Genomic DNA, 17,632 nt, shown 5'->3' with positions numbered 1-17,632 from the left:
CTCTTATGGCATGTAGTGACTGGTCCATTTGTGTTATCCTTCAATCCATATTATTCAGCATGGTCATTAAAGCTGCTATTTCTTCAGTTTGGGCCCCTCCTCCGCCTTTGATTCCATCTTGCCTAGGGTTGTGGTATTCACGAGAATGCTTCACGAATTCTTCAATTAGCTCCTTGACCTCCCTTGGATTTTTCTTTTTCAAAGGTCCTTGAGAATCAAGGAGTTGTCTTGTCATCACGTTGACCCCATCATAAAAGATTGACATCTCTTGCTGCACATTTAGATCATGTTGAGGGCAATTTCTGAGCAAGCCCTTGTACCGCTCTCATGCTTCGTATAATGACTCCCCCGGTTGTTGCTCAAAGTTGGATATTGCCTTCTTGAGTTTGGCTATCTTGGATGGCGGGCAAAACTGCTCCAGGAATTGCTCACGCATTTGAGCCCAAGTGGTGATTATACCCGGTGGGAGTGCTTTTAACCACTCGTTAGCAACTCCTTTGAAAGTGATGGGAAGCATCTTAAGCAAGACTGTGTTTCTGTTGACATTTGGGACATTGAATTAATCTGCAATATCGTTGACTTCATCTAGATGCTTAAAAGCATCCTCATGATCTTTCCCGAAAAATGGGATGTCCTTCAGTGCAGTCAATATGTGTCCCTTCAGCTCGAATATGGCAGTGGCAGGTATTGCGGGTTGGACTAAACCGGGACCCACATCTTTTCGGATCCGCTTCTTGTAAGCTCCCATGGACATCTCTTCAATTGCTGCCATCTTGTTCCTTGGCTCGTTCTCGGGTTCGCTCGTGTGTTCTTCAAATTCCGGTTCGGTATCGCTTTCGGACTCGGTTTAGACGGGCGTATGATCCAAATGCTGAAGATTGCTCTTGTGCCTCGTGGATGAATTTGACTCTCCTATCTTCTTTCCTGACTTCCTAGAAAAAGCTAACTTCAATTCTTGTAAGGGCGTCTTTTTCTTGTGAAGTGCAGACTCGGGATCTTCAAGTGGTGGCACCAAGTGTGTGTTTGAGCTTCTGCTCATGAACTCCTGCAACTTGCTAAACTAAAAACGTAAAACTGAACTAAAATAAGAAAAACTAACTAACAATTAAAAATCTATTTTTTTAACTGTCCACGTTGTGGCAGGTATCTGGCCACATCGTGGACTCTGTGACTGACAGAAAAAAAAATATTTTGCTGAAAAATTAACTTTTTGTGGTTTTTACTCCACAAGAAGGATCGATTAATTTAATGCAAATAAATAAGCTAAAAACTAAGCCGTTCCCTGGCAACGGCGCCAAAAACTTGATGTGCACAAAAGTACTCACTAATTTTAATATTTATAACCTAACAAACTTAACTAACTATGCACTTATAGGCAGTGTGCCTAGTCAGATTACAGTATAGTTTGGGTAAGTCGGGTGTAGATCACAGGGAACGGTGTTCTAATTAATTTACTCACTATTAAATTAACCTAATTATTAACAAGTTTAAAGGGGTTTTATCTGATTTTACAAGATCAGATGAACTTAAATCAAATTCAATAAGTAAAAATACACTCTTGTTTAGTTTGAATCCACTTCTTCCTTATGGCTAACTAATGATTACGAATTATTAAGTTGGTTTTTAGTTGTATTAGTAATTTAGTTCTAACTTTACCAATAATTAACTAATTCATGCCAAACCATGTATGTTCACACATAATTAAACACAGAACTAATTATGATTGTAAATATGCTATGTAAGATTTGTTGTATAAACGCAATTATGATCACAATACACGTTCTCTAGCACAGCTAAGCTTGTTTACTCTAATTACTAACTAAGATTGGTCAATCCTAGCTCTAACAATTCAATGTTCACTAAATCATTAGGTAAACAAATTCATGCAGTTTAATTGTCACTAAGCTACACAGAACATGCAATCAAGCAATTAGAGAAACAAACAATAGCATGCTAGGTTATACAAATCAAACACAAGCATTTTTTACCAACTAAACTTAATCCACAAACATTGAACTATTTATAAGTTTGAAGCTTCATCTAGCTAAACAAGAGTAGCTAGATTCAGTTGCTCATCATAGCAACTAAACCAACACAGCTAAAAGTAATAAAAGACATGTTCTTATTTAACTAAAATATAAACCTCTATTCTTTTTGGTGTTGAAAACCTTCTTCCAGAACCCTTCTTTCGCTCTGAATCGTCTCCTGGAACTCTTTCCTTCAGCCAAAGCTTCTTTCTTTCGTAATAATCAGGAGAACTTAAATAATCTCCAAAAACCCGCGCCACGTCGTGGCCAACTTTGCCACGTCGTGGGCTTCAAGTAATCCGTATCCTCCAAGGAGTCCTCCGCATCGCGATGTCTATCTTTTGGAAACCTCTTGCCACGTCGTGGCCGACTTTGCCACGTCGTGAATTCAGTATTTATCGTGGATTTATTCTTTTCTTGTCTTTCAAGCCTCCCATGTTCCACATATTGTCACTTTTGGTCCCTCTCTCCGAAAATCCTTTTAATTGACTGAAAATGAAAATTTGAAAGTCATAAGTACCATTCTTCTAAACATATTATCAATTTATTAATAAAAATGTACTTAAATATTTCCTAAAAATAAGTATAAATATGGCAATATCACAACGATGTGTCCCTCTTCTACCTGATGTCTGATAAAATGGTATTTTCTGTCGATGTGTCGAGATCTACCATGATCTTTTGGTTCCTTTGTTAAGGCAACTGCTTCTTCATTATCACAGAAAATTTCCATCGGCTCCTTTATGGATGGCATAACTCCAAGATCTCCAATGAAGTTCTTCAACCATATAGCCTCCTTTGACACTTCGTTTGCCGAAATGTACTCTGATTCACACGTTGAATTAGCCACGGTCTCCTGCTTGGAACTTTTCCAAGTCACTGCTCCTCCATTTAGGGTAAAGACCCAGCCCGACTGCGATCGGTAATTATCCCGTTCCGTCTGAAAACTAGCGTCACTGTACCCTCGTACCCTTAATTCATCACTCCCACCGAGGACTAGAAACCATTCCTTGGTCCTTTGTAGGTACTTAAGAATATTCTTAACTTCAATCTAATGGGCTCTACCAGGGTTCCCTTGATATTTGCTGACCATGCTCAAAGCAAAGGCCACATTAAGGTGAGTACAAGTCATAGCGTACATGATAGAGCCTACTGCGGAAGCATAAGGTACTCGGCTCATATCAGCTATCTCTGCCTCGGTACTTGGGCTCTGAGTCGTACTCAGCTTGGTATTGCTTTGAATTGGCAACTCCCCTTTCTTGGAATTTTCCATACTAAAACGCTTTAGTACCTTATCCAAGTATGTATCCTGACTAAGTCCTATCAGTCTCTTTTCCCTGTTTCTTACTATCCTTATTCCCAGAATATAACCAGCCTCTCCGAGTTCCTTCATAGCGAAACATTTCCCAAGCCAGGACTTGACCTCCTACAAGGTTGGGACGTCGTTTCCTATGAGCAGTATTTCATCGACATACAATACGAGGAAGCTCACTATACTCCCACTGACTTTGATATATACACAAGATTCATCTTCGCTTCACAGAAATCCAAACTCTTTAACCTTCTCGTCAAAACAAAGATTCCATCTGCGAGACGCTTGTTTCAATCCATAAATGGATTTCTCAAGCTTGCATACTCTATTTGGATGCTTCGCATCGACAAACCCCTCTGGCTGATTCATGTAAACATCCTCAGCCAACTTTCCATTAAGGAAAGCGGTTTTAACGTCCATCTGCCATATTTCATAATCATGAAATGCAGCTATTGCAAGCATTACCCTAATAGACTTTATCTTTGCAACTGGTGAGAAGGTCTCATCATAGTCAACTCTGGGAGTTTGAGTAAAGCCCTTCGCAACCAATCGCGCTTTAGAAGTATGCACTTTCCCATCCATGTTCGTCTTCTTCTTGAAGATCCATTTGCACCCGACTGTCTTACGAACCGGTAAATTATCAACCAAATTCCAAACTTGGTTGTCGTACATGGACTTAATCTCGCTGTCCATTGCCTCTTTCCATTTAGCAGACTCTGGGCCTGCCATGGCTTCCTTGTAGCTGCTAGGTTCGTCCAAATTTACTAATGTACTATCACTAATAAATGTATCCCCTTTAGTAGTAATATGAAATCCATATAACTGGGGTGGTACACTAGCCCTAGTGGAACGTCGAAGAGGTAATGACTCGTCAACAGGTTCAACAGGAATTTCCTCCTCAGGCTGAGTGCCAGTGTCAGAGGTTCCTTCATCGCTTTGCTCTTGAATCTCTTCTAGATTAATTTGCCCCCCCCCCCACTGTCTTCTTGGCTTATCAATTCCCTTTCTTAGAAAACTCCTCTTCTAGCAACGAAGAAAACATTGGCACTCGGTCTATAGAAAAGATAGCCAAAAGACTTATGCGGACAGCCGATGAAATAACACTTCTCACTACGAGGTTCGAGCTTGCCGTGAGTCTCTCGTCTTACGAAAGCCTCGCAACCCCAAACCTTAATATGTGCCAACGAGGGAGCCTTCCCTGTCCATATCTCGTGAGGAGTCTTGGTAACCTTCTTGGTGGGAACTAAGTTAAGGATATGGGCGGCATTCTCTAAGGCATACCCCAGAAAGTTATTGGTAACAAAGTCCGACTCATCATAGAACGAACCATGTCCAACAAGGTCCGATTACGTCTCTCAGCCACACCATTCAATTGCGGCATCCTCGGAGGCGTCAATTGCGAAACAATTCCTCATTCCTTTAAATAGTCGTGAAACTCAAGACTTAGGTACTCTCCTCCTCGGTCTGACCGAAGCATCTTGATTTTCCTGCCCAGCTGATTCTCCACTTCATTCTTAAATTCTTTGAACTTTTCAAAGGTTTCTGACTTTTACTTGATTAAGTAGATATATCCATATATGCTATAATCATCCGTAAAAGTCACGTAGAAGCGGCAAGCATCTCTTGTGGTGGATATAAAGGGCCCACACACGTCGGTGTGTATGAGATCCAATAGACCCTCACCCTTTTCACAAGTGTCAGTAAAGGGTGACTTGGTCATCTTCCCAAGTAAACAAGATTTACATGTGTCATTGTCCCTAAGGTCAAATGACTCCAACACTCCATCCTTTTGGAGTTGGGCTATGTGTTTCTTGTTGACATGGCCAAGGCAAAAATGCCACAAGCATGCTTTGTCTAGACTAGTAGACGAATCAATATTCAAAACATCATTTACTAAATATCAACAACCATCACAGATTCATAAATCCCATTACAAGGTAATGCATTGAAATAAAAGACACCATTCAAATAAACATTAATAGAACCATTACTATTATCAAAAGAATATATGAAACCTTGTCTAAACAACCCATGAAATGAAATAACATTTCTTGCCATATCTGCCGAATAACAACAATTGTTTAAATCTATCCCTAACCCGTTACTTAACACTAAAAAATAAACACCAACTTTGGTCACAGGCGACGATCTTCTATTTCCCATAATCAGGTTCATCTTTCCATGTTCCACCTCCCTACTTCTTTTTAGGCCCTGCATATCAGAAAAAATGTGGTAACCACACCCTGTATCAAGAACCCACGAAGTAGCAAATGATGAGTTATTAGATTTAATAGAATACGTACCTGCAAAGGTAGGCTTGATCTTCTCATCCTTTATTGCAGATACTGAGGGCAGCTTCGTTTCCAGTGGCCCTTTTAGTGGCAGTAGAAGCACTCTGTGTTGGGTTTTGAGCATTCTAACACTTCCTAAGTGTACATGCAACCCTAAATACCTTGGATCTATGTTTTCTCTATTATACATGCAAATAAGAACATCCAAGGTATTATCCTAATCTAGCATACAAAAACTATGAATGTAACAAGATAGAATACATACCTCTTGATGTAGCTTGATGTCTTCAAGCTTTAAGAGCTTAGCCCCAATAGTGTGGAAGCCTCAAATGGAATCACAAATCACCAAGACACCTTGGAATACTTTAGAGAATATGATTACTTGGTTCTCTCTAGTGAAATTGGCTAGCCCTTCTTTAGTGTATCCACACTAGTGCCAATTTCACCAACCAAAGACATCTTTATATAGTATGGAGGATTAGGGTTAAACCCTAATACCCATGACCTTTCATTTCCTAGGATCCATGGGTTAAACACTCCATGGACTATCCATGAAAGCTTAGCCCAACCTAAATGAACTTGGCCCATTCCATATATAAGAGTCCATATTTAATTAGTTCCTTTTGATCACTTAATTAATTATAAATTAATTCTTGATCAATACTAATTAAATAATATGAATCCATATTAATATATTAGAATTTATAATATATTAATATTAATCATAAACATACTATTCTCAAAAGATTATCCATATAAATTGTGTCGGTGAAGTGCAACCCAAATGGACCATGCCGGGTCGGGTCAAGTACATACCAAATATAGTTATGGACTTAGACATTAATCCAACAGTCTCCCACTTGGATAAGTCTAAAACTATTATTGCGTATGACTTCAAACCTAACTGGCAATCGTAGCTCTTAAAGCTGCTGTCGAACTCTGATCTTGTCAACGAACTTGTCCATTAGATAAGGGATCATGTATTCCTCCATTCTAGATATCATATGGACTAAGACATGGATTATAATCATTCTCTCTGTCCATTTGTTGTTTCCCGATTTCCGATTTATGACGACTGACTAATTGAACAAATCAAATCAGTCCTGGCCCGGCCGAGCACTTCCATTTGTCATCATCAAATCATCGAGGGGCCCACAGATATCGCTTTTATCCCGAAGGTAAAAGGAATGGATAAACTTCGACTCATATGGCTTGTTCTACTACTTGTTGAATCATACACAAAGGCACGTTTTATAGCACCGAGTTACCAAATGCGTTTTCATGCAATCAATGTACAACCAACTCATAGTAACAACTCATATCTCTAGGTTTGAAGAATATAAGATATTATTGTCTCATGATCACTCGTGATAAAATCCATGAAGTGATTCCAATGAGCGCGGGTTGAATCCAATACTCAGAACTTATGAGCACTCATGAGTGTTGTAGCCCTTTGTCCAACACCTTAGACCTCTACAAGCCAACCCATGACAGTCTTAATTCATATCTACTTCCAACATATGACCGACTGTGGATGTTTGAATAACTTAGTCATTCAGGAAGAATAACCCAGTTTATTCGGGAAGTCAAAACATGCAAAATAAAACACAATAATAATTGAATCCAATAAGGTATCAACCCTTTGAACATAAATAAAACACCTTTTATTTATCACCATATGATTACACATTATTCATTGTATACTGTTTCAGCTATCAACTTTATTCTTGAATTTAAAACAATAGTTGTCCCATGCTCCAAGCATGTACACTATGTTTTCTTAAACACTAGTCATGCCACACACCAAGTATGCATACTATGTTTGTCTATGATCTTTACTTTGTGAACTAGATCAATTGAACATAACTTCAATGATTCTCTTTTCACACTCCCAAATCCTTACTGCAAATGCAAGAATTCCAAATTCATGCCATTTACAGAAATCTGTTAGATTCTAAACTTATATGCATTGATCCTCTTGTAACGATTATGCACAAAGTCACAAAGACTTGGCAACAATCATTACAGAGTATTCCAAAGGAGATCAACTCCTTGGAAATATCCTTCTTGCATTAAGTTTCCTTAATCTTACACAGATTAAAAATTCTAACTTTGAAACATTTTCAGATTCCATTTTGACTATCACTTCTGAACAAGAGTTGCCTCCTTACAGATTATGTCAATATGGTCCTTCCAGAATTATCACTATACTTCCAATTGTCCTTGAGTAACCAATCTTTGGTAAACCTTAGATTGTCCTCGACAATTGTTTAATCCTTTTAGTCATATCCAGTTCTAAACCTTTTCCCTTCTTAATGCCCCAGGCATTTGGAAAATTTTAGAACGGATGACTATAGCACATGTAATCGATCCTATATCCGAAGCATATGGGACACGATTCATGATGTCTTACATAAAGACTAAACCAGTCTTTTACTATAATATTTCCATTTCAATTTGCCAAGTTCTCATAATTCAGATTATGAAAAGGGATGCCGTAATCATAATCGAATTTTAGAACGCAAATAATGGACCCATATACAGAATTTCCTTATGTTGAGCCATTCCAACATGAAATTCATATATATCCTTGACTAAATGATTAAAACCTCATGATCTAAGCTTATAGATTTGAGATGAAGCATAATTTCCTCTCCCTTAATTATAGCAAAACAACTTTTTCCCAATTGAAACTTTTGTTTTCTATAATTAACATTGCTAACTTGCAATACTTATCATAATTATCATGCTCCCACTAACATGATGATTATTAGCATAACACTTATGCTCCCACTAGCTTTGACATGTACTCAGAAATCAGCTGGACAGTCTGAAATTTAGATTCATACACCCTTTCCGTAGATAGCTCACCTGTGTGTCTAAGCAATTTCAAGAACCATGAAAAGGGATACCGTAATCATAGTCTCAATTGCTTAGGCATTTGCCATTTCTCACAAGTCCATGTTAGTGTGCCGGTTAACCACACGCGCTCCACTAACGACTTTTGAAAAAGCAAATAACACAATTGATATCTTCGTAAAATCTACTTAGTGAAAGCGTTTCCTCACCATCATTTTCATGAATCGGAGAGAAACCTTATGACACTTAGATTTATATGGTGTATGAGTTCCTACCCATATGAATTTGTCAAACCATAATCACAAGACAAAGATAATGACAAATCCAAAACCATATGGATTGAACTCAATCTTAACTTCTTGCCACCTGGCAGCTCAAGGGCCTGCCATTGCTTCCAAGTTGTTATGCAACAAACTGAGAACTCTAAGAACTCATATGCAAAGCCAACTTTAACTGGAATGGGCACAGATATGTCAACACGATAGGTTATAAACCTCAAGTCGTGTGCTAGTGAAGAACTTCAGGTTTTATTCTTGATTATTTCTTGAGACTTTCAAGACCTTTAAGACTCCCACTGTCCTCTTGACATATAAGACTCCCTTGTCAAACATCCAAGAGATAGTGCGGATTCTAATCAAGAAAAACACTTTACCCAATTGGCCTAAGTTGGTCTTTGTTTTATCCAAAACATCACAACTTACCAATTTCAAATGTACAAGAGTAGAAAACTTTTACTCTTACATTTGACAAGTGTTTTAAACCTTCTTTAAGACATGTCACTCAAATGACAATCTTGGAGTATGACTCTAAGACTTGTATTGGAACGAAGTATGACTCGTCTTCTTGATTTAACCATTTCAACAATTCAAGTTCCTCTTCTTAGTCATTAGAATGCACTAAGATTTCCTTAGAGAACTAATTTTGATATGGTTTCTTAATCATTAAGATGATCACAAAACTGATACTAAAGTACTCTCCCGTCTTTTCAGATATGAGAAACTTTTATCCTTCTGCCTAATTTGATTCTTCTTATTCGCCCTGCCATACATTGGAACCTTTTCCAATGTCTCAGAGTTACACTTAAGCTTGTAAGTATAATCATATTTACTGAGCTTTAGTAAACTATGACGAATAGTCTTATCAATCTTTTGTGGTGGACTTAATCAGTGCACAAGACTGTGTACTCGATCCTTTAGTCCTTCACTTGACTCACACATCCATGTGAACCAATAATTAGTCTTAACTTTTCCAAAACTTGAAAGTTCTCATTCATCATGCTATATAACTTGCATGATTCCAAGTCCCGGTCCAAATGAAACTTGGGTGATGAGAATCTTTCCTTATTTGGTAAATATAGACATTACCACAAATGAAAGAATCAACTTCATATTTCCACTCTTGCTCTTAATGGAATCATATAAGCAACAATTTTTCCTCAAAAGCCATTGTAAGGATATTTTAAAATAAATAAAATCAAAAAAATTTTCTTTTATTTTAAAACTTTGCGGAAAAACTTATCCTTACAATCCATATGAAAACTTGTTGTTATCTATTCCTAAGCAATATCTCATAACTCCTAAGAAGTTGCTCAAGAATCCGATCTTCAAACTATGCGATAGAAATCCATCTACGCCATCAGATTCAGCATATTCTTTCTTTAAGTTTCTTCACTTTTCTTTGATTCTTAAAACATCACCATGTGACCCAGTCACATCATGTATCAGGAATCTCAGAATAGAAACTTAACAGAGTTAGATAGTGGTCTTTACCTGAAGTAGAGTCAAACTTATTGACTTTAACATCCTTAGGTAAATTTGCCAGCTTCGCAACCAATGCCCCTTCCCTTGGCAATATAAACGTATGGACCCTTTGATAATGGTACACGAGACTATCACAGACTTAGCTTTTCTCTTTACCATTTGGTCAACCGAGTTGACTATGGCCGATCCCTTTCCATTGAGAAGAGAATGCTTTACTGGATATCCAATGTCATCATTGTCAATGTCCATAAAGTTTTAGGAAGTTGATCTTAGCAAATAGATAAGATCATTAAGGGTCTTGTCATATTCTGTTTCATAGGTGTCCCAAAGGAACTCACTATGTGACTTAAAAAGTGATTGAACCACCAACTTTCTCAAGACTTTGACACCCAACTCTCCCGGCTTGTCAATATGTGACTACATCTCCAAGATGTGTTCACACCTAGACCTTGCCTTGCCAATAGGGCTTGAGTGACCTTAAACTTTTCAAGAACTTGTGGGTTGGGGAGAATAATTGGAGGAGGTGAAAGAAGTATGATTTCCAAAGGACATCATCTTCATTTAGGAAACCTTGTTTCACTAGATTTGGGAAGATCATAGGTGTCTATTACAGACATCTTTTGGGAGATATTCAAGATAGTTGATTTAAAGTCCTTAATATGACACCCAATATGAAATATTAAGGCTAGGACCCAACAAACTATTTTATAACTTAGAAGAGGTATGCCGTAATCCAAGCTATAAAATATTTGAAGGTAGGTGAATGACGATTCACCAATTTCCACCAAGATAAATGAAATGAATTATTAGGTTTTAATTGGTTTTGAAACTCCTAGATCTTTGAGATTCATTGAACTTTTCAAAGGCATGTTTCAATCTCGAGTGTGCCCTTCAGGTTTTGTGACTGGGATGCCGAGGATCACAAAACAAGGTGTGAAGTAACCATGCAAATCACTTGGTACCCTTAATAAATTACCCCTCAATCGATGTGCCGGTTAACCACACACGCTCCATCGATACTATGATAAATATTAAGTCACCCTTTACCTACCTTGTTAAGTCCAAGTTAGTGTGTCGGTTAACCACACACGCTCCACTAACGACTTAGACAAAGTGTAAAGTGTAATTTCATGGGTTAGCACCTTATTCACATTTTTCCTAAGTAACTAAGATTGGGTATTATTAAGAGTTTAGTTACTTAGTATTATCATTAATACTTTTAATGAAGGGAGAATTCTAGTCCTGTCAAACCCGTTCGGCTAACGACCCTCCACCAGTCAAGCAAGCGGTGGGTGAGAGTGGACACCCATTAAGTTGCCATTTTATAGGCAACAACCTTATACCCACCTTATAGACCGGCTTCGTGAATGAGGCGTACTAGCGGTAAGACTGACTTTACTCTTATACATATATATATTATTAACTTATAATATTATAAAGTATAAGGGTTGAATTTTAACTTTTAAAATTCTAAGGGCTAACTTGGAATTAAAGTATTCATAAGTGAAAACTTTACAAATTCCAAAACTTGAGGGCAAGTTTTGAAACTATTCAAAACTAATTAATTCCATAACTTATGTGTTTAAAGTAGTTTTAATCCAAAAACTCTTCAAGTTCCATAACTTGAGGACAAGTTATGGAAGACTTTAAACTAATAAAAGAATTAACTTTTCTTTATTTTATAACTTATGGAATTAATTAAGGTTACACCTTTTTATTTTATTTTATTTTATTTTATTAAATGAAGAGACTCTTGGTCCTCCATAACTTGAGGACAAGTTATGGAGTCATAAAATCATTTAATTAGAACTAGACTCTTTATTTTTGTAACCTTTGCCAATTTTTATGAGTTTTATGATTCTTAAATGTGACTTTTCATATATCTTGAGGACAAGTTACAAAAACACATTTTAGAATCAATTCTTAGATTAATTTGGATTAAAACCAACTATCACATAATTTTATTCATTAATCTAAATTCACTCATAAAACAAGGTAACACAAAAAACTTTTGGTGATCCATAACTTATTCTTAAGTTATGGAATCCTTTAAAACATTAACACCAAATTTTGTAACTCCATAAAAACTTTGAATCATTTTTTTTTAAAACCTTTTCATATCCATAACTTATGGAGGTTTCAAAAAATAAAACTCTTTAGATCAAACTTTTAAAACTAATAAAATAATCATATTATTTTATCTTTTATTAAATTTGACCTAATTCAACTCATAAAGCAAATTATTCAAATTTTACAAATAATTAGTTTTTCACAAGAACAAGTAATTATCTTAAAATTTGACAAACTTCATGTTTTTTTTTTTCCAACTTTGAAAATAAAATATTTGCATCAATATAACAGAAAACAACCCGTGGCTCTGATACCACTGTTGGGTTTTGAGCATTCTAACACTTCCTAAGTGTACATGCAACCCTAAATACCTTGGATCTATGTTTTCTCTATTATACATGCAAATAAGAACATCCAAGGTATTATCCTAATCTAGCATACAAAAACTATGAATGTAACAAGATAGAATACATACCTCTTGATGTAGCTTGATGTCTTCAAGCTTTAAGAGCTTAGCCCCAATAGTGTGGAAGCCTCAAGTGGAATCACAAATCACCAAGACACCTTGGAATACTTTAGAGAATATGATTACTTGGTTCTCTCTAGTGAAATTGGCTAGCCCTTCTTTAGTGTATCCACACTAGTGCCAATTTCACCAACCAAAGACATCTTTATATAGTATGGAGGATTAGGGTTAAACCCTAATACCCATCTTTATATAGTATGGAGGATTAGGGTTAAACCCTAATACCCATGACCTTTCATTTCCTAGGATCCATGGGTTAAACACTCCATGGACTATCCATGAAAGCTTAGCCCAACCTAAATGAACTTGGCCCATTCCATATATAAGAGTCCATATTTAATTAGTTCCTTTTGATCACTTAATTAATTATAAATTAATTCTTGATCAATACTAATTAAATAATATGAATCCATATTAATATATTAGAACTTATAATATATTAATATTAATCATAAACATACTATTCTCAAAAGATTATCCATATAAATTGTGTCGGTGAAGTGCAAACCAAATGGACCATGCCGGGTCGGGTCAAGTACATACCAAATATAGTTATGGACTTAGACATTAATCCAACACTCTGCTTCTTTGGGATCAGAGGAAGGTTTAGCGGGGCCTGCTTTGGTCCCACTTGAGGATGAACCATCATGGGGCTTCCCCTTTTGGTGGCTCTTACATGGAGCCTTACTCTTTTTACCCTTTCCTTGACCTATTGCCATCACAGGAGCGGCCACAGCAGGGGAAGATGCAACAAATTTGTCTTTGAGGTTGCTCTCAACAGTCCTCAAAAGTCCTTGGAGCTTGCTCAAGGAGACCTCCTCCTTATTCATGTGGTAGGTCATCCTAAACTGGTTGTAGCAGGAGGGCAAGGAGTGGAGAATTATGTCGATAGCCAAATCCTCATCAAACTTAACATTAAGTTTGAGAAGACGATCAACATACCTCTGCATTTTCTGCAAATGATAGGTTAGGGATTCTCCACTCCCCATCTTAGCGGTGATCATGTTAGTAATGATCTCATAGCGCTCTTGCCTCGCGCTCTGGTGATACCTGTCCAGCAAATCCTGATGCATTTCATACGGATACATGTCCTTATAAGACTTTTGGAGTTCGAGGTTCATTGTGGCCAGCATGATGCAGTGAACTTTTGTAGCATTACGCTCGTGGGCCTCAAAGGCAGCCAACTCTTCAGGAGTAGCAGCATCTGGGATGATCTTTTCAAGCTTTTCATCGACGACATATCCTTTCTCCTCGTAGCATGTGATCATGCGAATATACCTCATCCACTCGTTGAAGTTTGACCCATCAAATGTCACTTTTTGACATAGGTTCATCAACGAGAATGACCGAGAAGCGTTGTTGTTGTTGTTTGCAGACATCTGAAAAGAAAAGAACAAAGTATGATTAGAAACGAATCCCTAATTAAACACCCAAATGAGAAATTAGGGCTAGGATCCAACAAAATTATTTACAACTTAGAAAGGGATGTCGTACTCTAAAAGTAAATAATTTGAAGGTAAGTGAATGACGATTCACTAATTCTCACCATGAAACACGAAAAAGGTTTAGGTTTTCAATGTATTGAAATTTCCTAGATCTTTGAGATTCATTGAACCTTTCGATGGCATGTTTAAATCTCGATATGCACTTCAAATTTGCAACTGGGATACCGAGGATCGCTAACAAGTTGTGAATAACCATGTGAATCAACATGGTGCACTCAATGTCTCTATCACCTAATCAATGTGCCAATAAACCACACACGCTCCATTGATCTATGACAAACATCGAGTCACCCTTCGCTACCAATGTCATCCCCAAATTAGTGTGCCGGTTAACCACACGCGCTCCACCAACGTTTGACAAGGGTACGAAGTGTAATTCCATGGATTAGCATCATTTTCACATTTTACCCTAAAGTAACTAAGATTGAGAATTTGTAAAACATGTAGTTACTTTGTATCTTACCTTATACTTTTAATAAGGACAGGGTTGCCTTATCCTACCCGTTCGGCTAACGACCCTCCACCAGTCAAGCAAGCGGTGGGTGTGAGTGTACACCCATTAAGCGCCATTTTATAGGCAACAACCTTATACTCACCTTATAGACTGGCTTCGTGAATGAGGCCTACTAACAGTAAGACTAGCATTTTAAGTTATATATATATATATATATATATATATATATATATATATATATATATATATATATAAGCTTGTAATAATATATAATAGTATATGGTTGAATTTTAAACTTGTAAAACTCTAAGGGTTTGAAATTTAAATTATTCAAAATTAAACTGTTAATCACAAAATTCAAATTTCAAAACTTGAGGGCAAGTTTTGAACTTTTCAAAACAAAAGGGATCAAATAACAAATAATTTAAATTAAACAATTAATTTCATAATTATCTATATTTGACCTAATCCAATTTTAGTCATAAGATAATTACCAAATAATTTTAAATAATCCATATTTATCATATAAACAACCAATATTTAAAAGATTTGAAATTATCTATTGTTTTGGCAGGGATAATCATTTAATTAAGGTAAAATTCGGATTTTAACTTCAAAAAACAATTTAGGCATCAAATCCATGACAAAATAGCAACTAAATCTCGAAATATCCTCTGTCTGACGCACAGACTCGCCAGTAGGGCCAACTCACCGAGTCCAGATACTAACTCGCCGAGTTGAGTCGGGAAGAGGCAAGAAAACTCGATTTTCAGCAAGTAAGCAGTTAAGCATCACATACAATTGAAACCAATCAAGGCTCTGGTACCACTGATGTGTTTTATGCATAAGAACAATCCTATGTGTTCATACAAACCCTAATGTTTGGATCTAGGTTTCTCTATTGTACATGCTTTGATTCCAAGACTTACAAAACTAGATCTATCATATGTAATTTGAAATTATCATTAAGAAAACATATCTAGGTGTTTTACCTCTTCCAAGTAGCTTGAAATCCTTGTAATCTTCTTGATCTTGAGCTTAGAGTCACAATTGTAACTCCTCTAATGCTTTACAAACCCCACAAGCAAGAAGGCAATATAAGAAAGGGTGAGAGATGCTAAAATCGGCCCTAGGGTTCTCTTGGAAGCAAATGTAGCCGATTTCCATAGCCTAGGGGTCTTATTTATACTGCTGGTTTCTAGGGTTTCAGTCTAAACCCTAATGGACAGCTTAATCACCAAGCATCCCATAGAACCTTCTAAACTAGGGCCTATGGACGAAAATATGATGGATCCCCATCATAATTTCGTTCCCCCCTCAGTCCATTAGGTTTCCAAGTCCAAAAACTCAACTATCATACATTTAACAGTTTATACCCCTTTATCCAATTAATCTCTTTTAGTCACCAAATTGATTCCTAATTAATTTATGACTAATACTAATTAAATAAATATGATTTCTTCTTTAATATATTATTCTTATAATATATTAATAAACCATAATATTCTCTCTCTCTCTCTCTCTCTCTCTCTCTCTCCTTAAATTACCTTGTCAAGTTGCTTTGGAGAAGGCAACCCAAAAGGACCATGCACAATCGGGTCAAGTACATACTAAATATAGTTACGAGCTTAGACACTAATCCAACAAATAGAACCCTTAAGGATATGATTTCCGGCCACTCTTTGGAAGAATCAATAGCCAAAAATTTGATCTCCTCCTCCTCTCTCATATCATTCTCTTGTATTTTGTATTTGTGAGTCATTAGAGGTGTTACACTTGTGACACTAAGTTCTCAAGCTTCAAGATCTACAAGGGAATCATTGTTATTACAATATAACAATCAAGGTATGTAACCTAAACCTAGTTTATATAGATTTCAAAAATTGTAGACACATCCTAGGGTTTCTCCTTTTGTGTTCAGGTTTGCATATTCAATTAGAGAAAACCTAGATCCAAAGCTTTAGGGTTGCATGCACACATAGGAATTGTTGTTTTGCTCAGAACCTATCAGGGACTACCTAAAGACAATATTCATATCAATTGCTATAGAACAGAAACAGCCAAAATATGCCTATAGCATTTGGTATCGACATGGAAAATAATGTTGACTCTTGTACCTGGTTCCTGATGAGGTTGAAGTAAGTTCTCAAAGATGCTAGGGAAGTATCATTTATAACCAATATGGACGATGTTATTAGTTACTGCATAGGCTAGGTATTCCTCGATTCTTATCATGGGTATTGTTGTAAGAGTGTGTTCATGTATTTGTGAACAAGAGTTAGTAGAAATACAAAATTGGAACATTTATTTTTCCATGTATGCAAATCATATACTATGTCTGATTTTTAAGAAACATTATGCCGCCTAACGTATGATGAACGTGAGGTGTTTGCCAACATCAGTCATGGAAATGGGCAAGACTCTATTTTCCTAACATTCATTCGAATGTACTCAACATTGATATTCCACAATTCCACCTGGTGTTATCAGTAATCAATGCAATGTACCAATAATAACTCTTACTGAGGTAATTTGTGACTACATTCAACGAACTTTTGTTGAACACAACCTCATGGGAGGTAAAAATACTTTAAAATACTAAATTATTATTTACTTGTAAAAATACCATAAATGATAATATTTTTAAAAAGGTTGACTAGCATACTAACCTCGTATGTAGAGATGGTGCTTCACAAGAGGATGCCAAAGTTTGTTCGGTGGCAAGCAACAAAGATCTTGCCTAAGATTTTGTCTTACATTTTTTAAGTGTTTGATTTTAAAACAACTTGTGGTGTAGATCTGAACTGTCACACATGTTCATGTGGGAA

At 36.6% G+C, this 17,632-nt stretch overlaps 1 non-coding gene across 1 annotated transcript; it reads left to right on the top strand.

Annotated features, from left to right (window-relative positions):
* Positions 1 to 281: 281 nt before the first annotated feature.
* On the top strand, positions 282 to 388 carry LOC111890865 (small nucleolar RNA R71). The gene has a single exon (XR_002850027.1). It is a non-coding gene; the product is annotated as a small nucleolar RNA R71 (small nucleolar RNA).
* The last annotated feature ends 17,244 nt before the right edge of the window (positions 389 to 17,632 follow it).

This window comes from Lactuca sativa, chromosome 6 (genome assembly GCF_002870075.4).
Source record: "Lactuca sativa cultivar Salinas chromosome 6, Lsat_Salinas_v11, whole genome shotgun sequence".
NCBI classification, from domain to species: domain Eukaryota; kingdom Viridiplantae; phylum Streptophyta; class Magnoliopsida; order Asterales; family Asteraceae; genus Lactuca; species Lactuca sativa.
Note: the sequence above shows the minus strand (reverse complement) of the source record. Positions and strands in the feature narration are given on the sequence as shown.